Source organism: Ovis canadensis, chromosome 10, assembly GCF_042477335.2.
Source record: "Ovis canadensis isolate MfBH-ARS-UI-01 breed Bighorn chromosome 10, ARS-UI_OviCan_v2, whole genome shotgun sequence".
Classification (NCBI taxonomy): Eukaryota; Metazoa; Chordata; class Mammalia; order Artiodactyla; family Bovidae; genus Ovis; species Ovis canadensis.
In genome coordinates this window covers 22538739-22548769 of record NC_091254.1, presented here as the reverse complement: position 1 = coordinate 22548769, position 10031 = coordinate 22538739, and positions in this window count along the sequence as shown.

Sequence of the window (10031 nt, the reverse complement as noted above, 5' to 3'; positions counted from 1 at the left end):
AAAGAGACACATGTACCCCAATGTTCATCGCAGCACTGTTTATAATAGCCAGGACATGGAAACAACCTAGATGTCCATCAGCAGATGAATGGATAAGAAAGCTGTGGTACATATACACAATGGAGTATTACTCAGCCGTTAAAAAGAATTCATTTGAATCAGTTCTGTTGAGATGGATGAAACTGGAGCCGATTATACAGAGTGAAGTAAGCCAGAAAGAAAAACACCAATACAGTATACTAACACATATATATGGAATTTAGGAAGATGGCAATGACGACCCTGTATGCAAGACAGGGAAAGAGACACAGATGTGTATAACGGACTTTTGGACTCAGAGGGAGAGGGAGAGGGTGGGATGATTTGGGAGAATGACATTCTAACATGTATACTATCATGTGAATTGAATCGCCAGTCTATGTCTGACGCAGGATGCAGCATGCTTGGGGCTGGTGCATGGGGATGACCCAGAAAGATGTTATGGGGAGGGAGGTGGGAGGGGGGTTCATGTTTGGGAATGCATGTAAGAATTAAAGATTTTAAAATTTAAAAAAATATATATATATAAATGCAAAAAAAAATAAAAATAAATAAAATAAAATGATGATTACTTAATATCTTCTGATTCTGTTAGGTCCATACTATTTCTGTTCTTTATCAAGCCCATCTTTGCATGAAATATTCCCTTGGTATCTCTAATTTTCTTGAAGAGAACTCTAGTCTTTTTCCCATTCTGCTGTTTTTCTCTATTTCTTTGCCTTGATTACTGAGGAAGTCTTTCTTATCTTTACTTGCTATTCTTTGGAACTCTGCATTAAGATGCTTATATCTTTTCTTTTCTCCTTTGCTTTTCCCTTCTCTTCTTTTCACAGCTATTTGTAAGACCTGCTCAGGCAGCCATTTTGCTTTTCTGCATGTCTTTTCCATGGGGATGATCTTGATCCCTGTCTCTTGTACAATGTCATGAACCTCTTTCCATAGTTCATCAGGAACTCTGTCTATCAGATCTATTCCCTTAAGTCTAATTCTCACTTCCACTGTATAATCATAAGGGATTTGATTTAGGTCATACCTGAATGGTCAAGTGGTTTTTCCTAGTTTCCTCAATTTTAGTCTGAATTTGGCAATAAGGAGTTCATGATATGAGCCACAGTCAGCTCCTGGTCTTTATTTACTGACTGTAAAGAGCTTCTCCATCTTTGGCTGCAAAGAATATAGTCAGTCTGATTTTGGTGTTGCCCATCTGGTGATGTCCATGTGTAGAGTCTTCTCCTGTGTTGTTGGAAGAGTGTGTTTGCTATGACCACTGTGTTCTCTTGCCAAAACTCGATGAACCTTTGCCCTGCTTCATTCCATACTCCAAGGCCAAATTTTCTTGATACTCCAGGCGTTCTTGACTTCCTAAAAGACATCTTTTTGGGGTGTTAGTTCTAAAAGATCTTGTGGGTCTTCATAGAGCCTTCCAATATCAGATTCTTCAGTGTTAGTGGTTGGGGCATAGGCTTGGATTGCCATGATATTGAATGGTTTGCCTTGGAAATGAATAGAGATCATTCTGTCATTTTTGAGACTGCATCCAAATACTGCATTTCAGAGTCTTTTGTTGACCATGATGGCTACTCCATTTCTTCTGAGGGGTTCCTGCCCACAGTAGTAGATATAATGATCATCTGTGTTAAGTTCACCACCCATTCCAGTGCATTTTAGTTCGCTGATTCCTAGAATGTCAACATTCACTCTTGCCATCTCCTGTTTGATCACTTCCAATTTGCCTTGATTCATGGGCCTAACATCCATTCCTATGAAATATTGCTCTTTACAGCATCGGACCTTGCTTCTATCACCAGTCACATCCACAATTGGGTATTGTTTTTGCTTTGGCTCATCCCTTCATTCTTTCGGGAGTTATTTCTCCACTGAAATCCAGTAGCATATTGGGCACCTACCTACCTGAGAAGTTCCTCTTTCAGTATCCTATCATTTTGCCTTTTCATACTGTTCATGGGGTTCTCATGGCAAGAATACTGAAGTGGTTTGCCATTCCCTTCTCCAGTGGACCACATTCTTTCAGACCTCTCCACCATGACCCATCCATCTTGGCTGGACCCACACAGCATGGCTTAATTTCACTGAGTGAGACCAAGCTGTGGTCTGTGTGATCAGATTGGCCAGGTTTCTGTGAGTATGGTTTCAGTCTGTCTGCCCTCTGATGCCCTCTCACAATACCTACCATCTTACTTGGATTTCTCTTACCTGGATATGGGGTATCTCTTCACGGGTGCTCCAGCAAAATGCAGCTATTGTTCCTTAACTTGGACAAGGGGTATCTCCTCATGGCCATCCTTTCTGACCTTGAATGTGGAGTAGCGCCTAGAGGAAACCAATAAGCAGATTACAAAAAATAATATTATGTATTTTTATGTTCCCATTATTTTGCATTAAATATCCCCTAAAATTTTCCTTGATAAATAAAGTTAGAATTCACTTTGTGGATTTAATAAGATATTATTTCTCTTCCCACTATTTTTGAGGTCTCTGCTGCTGCTGCTGCTAAGTCACTTCAGTCATGTCTGACTCTTTGTGACCCCATAGATGGTAGCCCACCAGACTCCCCATCCCTGGGATTCTCCAGGCAAGAACACTGGAGTGGGTTGCCATTGAGGCCTCAACTCTTACCAAATATACCTTACAATGAACTGTGCAAATAAATAAATGAATGAATGAATGAAAAACAACAATAAAGACCAAAACTAGAAATCAACAGAAGTCATATAGACAACTATATTTCATTTGTGTCTGAGAGCAACTTTAGATCAGTAAGTCTATTTCATGTTCAGACCCCAGAGACCAGCATGGACTTGACAAATTGTAAACATTTAATACATATTTAAAATGATAAAGAAATAGATAGCAGAATGTAATCTCCTAATATTAGTATTTTATCTCAATAAAATTAGAATTTTAAATAGAGTGGTTTAAGGAAGAAAACTTAATCATATCAAGTGTTTATTGAATTCATTTGCCATTGAACTAGTATTAGATTTTAAAATGTAATTAGGTTTACAATGGGATTAAGCAGGAAATGTTGGCTTTAATTTACTGTAAGGTTACTATCCTTCACATTGCAAATGAGATAACTGTCTTTCAAGTTTAATTGAGTATGACTGATTATTCTTTATCAAGTCAAATCACTTTTATTTAGCATGATGTCATTATTTTTGTATGACAAGATAGATAATAGTTTGCCATGTTTGCAGTCAATAGATTATGGCTACATTGGAAAAAGTCCATTTACTCCAACCTTTAAAAGAGACAAGTGGGATTTTTCTTGCAACTAGGATGATAAAAAAGAAATCTTTAGTTCCAAGCATACTGTCTAGCTTAAGAAGTGAATTAACACTTTTAACACTTCAGATTTATCAACTAAAATATAACATAAAAACCAAACTATAAATTTTTATGAAATTGTTATTTGTTATTTTAGTTTTGTTCAAAACTATTTGAAAAAATAAATTTATATTCTTTAGAAACATGAATTGGTTTTGACTAATCTATTAAAAATAATTATATATATATATAAACAGATACACATATAGACAATTGAATCACTTAGCTGTACACCAGAAGCTAATACAACTGCAATAAAAAAGGATTATTTTGAATTAAAAAATTTAATAAACTTTCAGAAAAGTGAAGTAACCATATTTATTTTTGCACTTTTTCCCTCAAAAATTATAGAAACATATGTTTGTCAATATTAATATTAATATCTTGGCACATTTGCTTTCTCCTCACTCAATATAGACACACACATGCATCTTACAATGTCATTATTATTTGTTTACTGATTTGAAGTTATCTGCAGTCATCACAGTCCCAAACCACTATATCTGATAGGATTCATGAGGAATTTCAACACAGATGCAGTCATATTATTTAATATAAAATCCATGTTAAAATATTACCAATTTTCACAGTGATTTGTAGAATTTTTTAAAATTTGGTTGAATCTTACAAACATGGTGCATAATGATTAAATTTTACTTAATAAGATATTTTGTCTAGAGAAAGAGTTTGAGTTCTTTAAATTCTACAAGAAAGTTTTCAGACTTTGGAATACAGCCATATGCTTATTATATTCAAAGGTGCCCTGCATTGTACTAAATCCTCATGTAGTTCCCAAAGACTTAGTCCCAGATGTCTTAGACTCTCTTGTACCTAAGTTTGTAGGTTCTGTGTATTGTATGTCTACAACCTGGAAGTATTTGATCTTTGGAGATTTTGGCTCTAACATGGGTTAAGAATTTGTTAAATTTTGGGAGAGTTTGTCTTCTAGTGAAAAACAAGAAGACTCATTCCACTGCCCACATATTTGTAATTAATAGAAAAAAACATTCTTTAAACTCCTTTGGGATATCTTTGTACCTTCATCTCATAGAAAATTATATGAGGAAAATCTTCCTACACTGTTAAAACAAGCAAGTATGGTATCCATGGTTTCCATGTTTACTAATAATTGAGAATAAGAGGAATAAGGATACTGCATAAACTGCCTGTGCTACAGTTCAGTTCAGTCGCTCAGTCATGTACAACTTTTTGATACCGAACTGACTGCAGCAGTCCAGACTTCCCTGTCCATCGCCAAATCCCGGGATTGCTCAAACTCATGTCCATCGAGTTGGTGATGCCATTCAACCATCTCATCCTCTGTCATCCCCTTCTCCTCCAGCCTTCAATCTTTCCCAGTATCAGGGTCTTTTACAATAAGTCAGTTCTTCACATCAGTTGGCCAAAGTATTGGAGTTTCTGCTTCAGCATGTCCTTCCAATGAATATTCAGGATTGACTTCCTTTAGAATTGTCTGGTTGGATCTCCTTGCAATCCAAGGGACTCTCAAGGGCTTTCTCTATCACCACAGTTCAGAAGCATCAGTCTTTTGGCACTCAGCTTTCTTTATAGTCCAACTCTCACATCCATGCATAACTACTGGAAAAACCATAGCTTTGACTAGATGGACCTTTGTCAGCAAAGTAATGTCTCACAATGTTTGGGGACATTGTGAAACTCTTTTAAAATCTCCAAAAGTTCAAAAATGTTTTAAAACATTCAATGGAATATAAATGTTTTCAGGGTATTTTCATTCTTTATTTTTCTTAATCCATTTGACTTTAATATCTCTTGTTTTTCTGATAAGCAATTGGGAGTTTAAATTGGTTTACGAAAACATAATTACTCTTCCATACATTAATTGTACTGTTTTGAAACTATTTACGGTGGATGGAAGAAGGAAATGGCAATCAACTCCAGTGTTCTTGGCTGGAAAATCCCATGGATGGGTGAACCTGGTGGACTATAGTCTATGGGGTCACCAAGAGTTAAACATGATTTAGAGATTAAATAACAATGGTGGATAAACCAATGTATAATACATAGTATATCTAGGTATGATATCTAATTCACAGTATGTTTTAAAAATTTATGCTATTAGCCAATTTGTTATTTATTTACAGGTACATTTTTTTTCAAAATGTGACATGATTAAATGTAAAAGCAGCTTCACTTAGATTATTAATGTATATTTCTATTATTTAATTGTGCTGATTTTGTAAAGCTAAAAGAAAAAAAAATCCTATTTAGGTCTAATAAAAAAGTGTTTCCTCCTCTAATGCTAAACGACACAGGTAGAAAAATAGAAGTGATATTTTAGCATGTGCTGGTTACATCTAATATGATTTTCTGTCAACACAGAAACATGAGTTGTATGTTTTAAACACTGCAGTCAAATTGTTTTCTTCAGCAAATAGAAGGTGGATTTCCTGGTGTGTCAAAATGATGCTATCTGAGAAACAATGAAATTTTGCACCAAAACAACACAAAAATTGCCAATCATTAGATGCATTTCTATAGCTTATTTCAAATTCTAAAAAGAAACATTGAAATTCAGGGTATGTCTATGGTTTGTAAAGATGGAAATGCTGTATGGCGCTTGTAGGAATAGAGACTTGAATCAGGACAGAACTGTTACCTGAGGGACAGCCAGAGTTATCTATATTATTATAGATAGCATACTCAAAGTATATTAAAATAATGAAACATAAAATTATATTTTAGAAATACACATAAAGCTTAGGCTTTCAGAGACAGAGAATGAATTGACGGTTCCAAAGGAATGGGGTAGGGAAAAATGAGTGAAGGTGTTCAAAACACATACACTTCTAGTCATACATTACATAAGTCAAGCATATGCAATGTGATAATTACAATGAATACTGTATTGTGCATTTGAAAGTTGCTAAGGTCTTAAAAATTCTCATCTCAAGAAAAAATGGTTTAATTGATGATGGATGTTAACTAGACTTATTGTGGTGATGATTCACTCTGTCCAGGGGGTTTCCTGGGCTCCTCTGTCCATGGGATTCCTCAGGCAAGAGTACTGGAGTGGATTGCCATTTCCTTCTCTAGGGGATCTTCCTGACCCAGGGATCAAACTCTTGTCTCATGTCTCCTGCATTGGCAGGTGGGTTCTTTGCCTCTTTCCCACTAGCACCATATACACATGCTATGTGTGTGTGTGTGTGTGTATATATATGTGTGTGTGTGTGTGTGTGTGTGTGTATATATATATATATATATATATATAAAATATATATATAATATATATGTGTGTGTGTGTGTGTGTGTGTGTGTGTGTGTGTGTGATTCCCTGGTGGCTCAGATGGTAAGGAGTCTGCCTGCAGTATGGGAGACCTGAGTTCCATCCCTGGGTTGGGAAGATCCCTTGGAAAAGAAAATAACAACCCACTCCAGTATTCTTGCTGGAAAAATCCCATGGACAGGGGAGCCTGGTGGACTAAAGTCCATAGGTTTGCAGAGTTGGGCATAACTGAGCTCTCTCTCTATATATATACATATATGTACATATACATATATTATATACTTATATATACATACATATATATATACACACATATACTGGAGAAGGTAATGGCAATGCACTCCAGTACTCTTGCCTGGAAAACCCCATGCACAGAGAAGCCTGGTAGGCTGCAGTATATGGGGTCGCTAAGAGTCAGGCATGACTGAGCAACTTCACTTTCACTTTTCACTTTCATGCATTGCAGAAGGAAATGGCAACCCACTCCACTGTTCTTGCCTGGAGAATCCCAGGGGCGGGGGAGCCTTGTGGGCTGCAGTCTCTGGGGTCGCACAGAGTAGGACACAACTGAAGCGACTTAGCAGCAGCACATACATATATATGTACATTATATATATATATATACACACATACATACATACATACATATAATCTTTAGGTCATATACCAGAAATTGTTGTATGTCAAGAGGAAAATAAAGCTCAGGCTCTGTGAGATCTAGTATAATTACATAGTATTTGAGAATGATAACTACGATGAGACATAAATTACTCACTGAGTTGGATAACATGACCCATAGACCACCTGAAAGTGTCTTCTGAATTTGATCAATAATTTACTTAGGGAAGATAAATGCAGAAAATGATTTTTTAAAGCATTCCCAGGAAGGTCAATGATTTGAACTTATTCTGACAGTCTGTCTTTGACCTTCTTTGGCATATCATGCTTACTATGCATGCCCTTTGAAGATCTGTTTAAGTGAATGAATTTACACATTCCTCTGAGAATGTTATTGATTTTTTCCAAAAACAAAGCAAAATAAACAAAAAAGAATTAACATCCACCAGCAATTAAATTTAGAGTGTGTGATTTTTATACCTCTGTATCTTTTCTGAATGAAAAATTGACCTAAAGAGATTCTGGAATTGTCCTCAAGTAGAGACCTCTTATAGAGGATTGCAAAGTCTAATTACATTCCTGTTTAGAATGTTTCAGGATTGAACATCAAATTTAGCCTAGATTAAAGCGGCTTTCCCAGATAAATGATACCACTTATCTCCAGTTGCTGGTAATGTTTAAGTGTTTACTATTTAAACCTTTGTAAACTGGGACTATTATAGACATTGCATACCAAAGAAAAATACATAGGTACATTAATGAATTTTTTAACAGAGCAGTACAAACATCAATATTTGGTTTATATGAACTTCATTTGGTTGTTTATTTTGGAATTTAACTTAATTTATTACAAAGTTCTTTCTCTGAAAGTGAATATTTTCCTAAAGCATTTTTGCATCTCTGTCAATTTCAATCCCATCCACTTTCTTATGACCCCTAATTTATATATAGTCAATATAATGACCACAAGGTTCTTCTGAATTTCTTTGCCTGAGCACCTATTTTATGAAAGCTTAAGCAGACCAGAGAGATAAAGGCCCATAGCTATGCAGTGTTAAAGCCAGGACTGAGGCACCTATTTCTGACTCTGAGCTCTCCTAACTGACAACCCTTGGGAAGGTAGCAGAAAATTCTACAGCAGATATCAACTCTCTCAGACTACAGGGTCTGCTATATTTTTTCCATCGGCCTCATTTTCTATTTTCATTCTCCAGAATGGATGCTTTAATTGTCTTTGACTAGACCTACACATTTTCTGTTGTGATAAATTGGATTAAGATATTTTATGCTTTACACTATTAAATATACTTGCTTGAATTTAAGTTTTTAGAGAAAGCTGTTGTTCCAGTAGTGCATTGCCAGGTGAAATAGCAAATTATATTCTCTAATTTACACAATTTCTACTCAGTCTTGCATATAAAACAACAGCCTAGTTCATTGTCCTGACGAAATGATATTTTCCAAAAAGAAAGAAAAAGTGAAGTCACTCAGTTGTGTCTGACTCTTTGCAAACTCAGGGACTGTAGCCTACCAGGATCCTCCATCCATGAGATTTTCCAGGCAGAAATAGTGGAGTGGGTTGCCATTTCTTTGTCTAGGGGATCTTCCCAACCCAGGGATGAAACTCAGGTCTCCTGAATTGCAGGCAGATGCAATTACTTCTGAGCCACCAGGGAAACCGAATGGTATTTACAAGTCAGTCAGTCAGTCAGTCAGTTCAGGCACTCTGTTGTGTCTGACTCTTTGAAACCCAAGGACTGCAGCACACTGGCTTCCTGTCCATTTCCAACACCATAAGCTTGCTCAAAGTCATGTCCATGGAGTCAGTGATGCCATCCAGACATCTCATCCTCTATTGTCCCCTTCTCCTGCCTTAAATCTTTTACAGCATCAGGGTCTTTTCCAACGAATCACCTTTGTGCATCAGGTGGCCAAAGTATTGGAGTTTCAGCTTCATCAACAGTTCTTCCAATGAATATTCAACTGATTTTTTTTTTAGGATGGATGAGTTGGATCTCCTTGCAATTCAAGCGACTCTCAAGAGTCTTCTCAACACAGCAGTTAAAAAGCACCAATTCTTCAGTGCTCAGCTTTTTTTAGACTACAATAGTGACATGCATACATAACTACTGGAAAAACCATAGCTTGGACTAGATGGACATTTTTTGGCAAAATAATGTCTCTGCTTTTTAACATGTTCTCTAGGTTGATCATAGATTTTCTTGCAAAGAGCAAGTATTTTTTAATTTCGTGGCTACAGGCATCATCTGCAGTAATTTTGGAGCCACAAAACATAAAGTCTGTCACTGTTTCCACTCTTTCCCTATTTATTTGCCATGAAGTGATCAGACAGGAATACCAGACCATTTGACCTGCCTCTTGAGAAAACTATATGCAGGTCAGAAAGCAACACTTAGAACTGGACATGGAAAAACAGACTGGTTCCAAATAGGAAAAGGAGTACGTCAAGGCTGTAGATTGTCACCCTGCTTATTTAACTTCTATGCAGAGTACATCATGAGAAATACTGGGCTGGAAGAAGCATAAGCTGGAATCAAGATTGCAGGAGAAGCATCAATAACCTCAGATATGCAGATGAAACCACCCTTATGGCAGAAAGTGAAAAGGAACTAAAAAGCCTTTGGTGAAAGTGTAAGAGGAGAGCAAAAAAGTTGGCTTAAAGCTCAACATTCAGAAAACAAAGATCATGGCATCTGGTCCCATCACTTCATAGGAAATAGATGGGGAAACAGTGGAA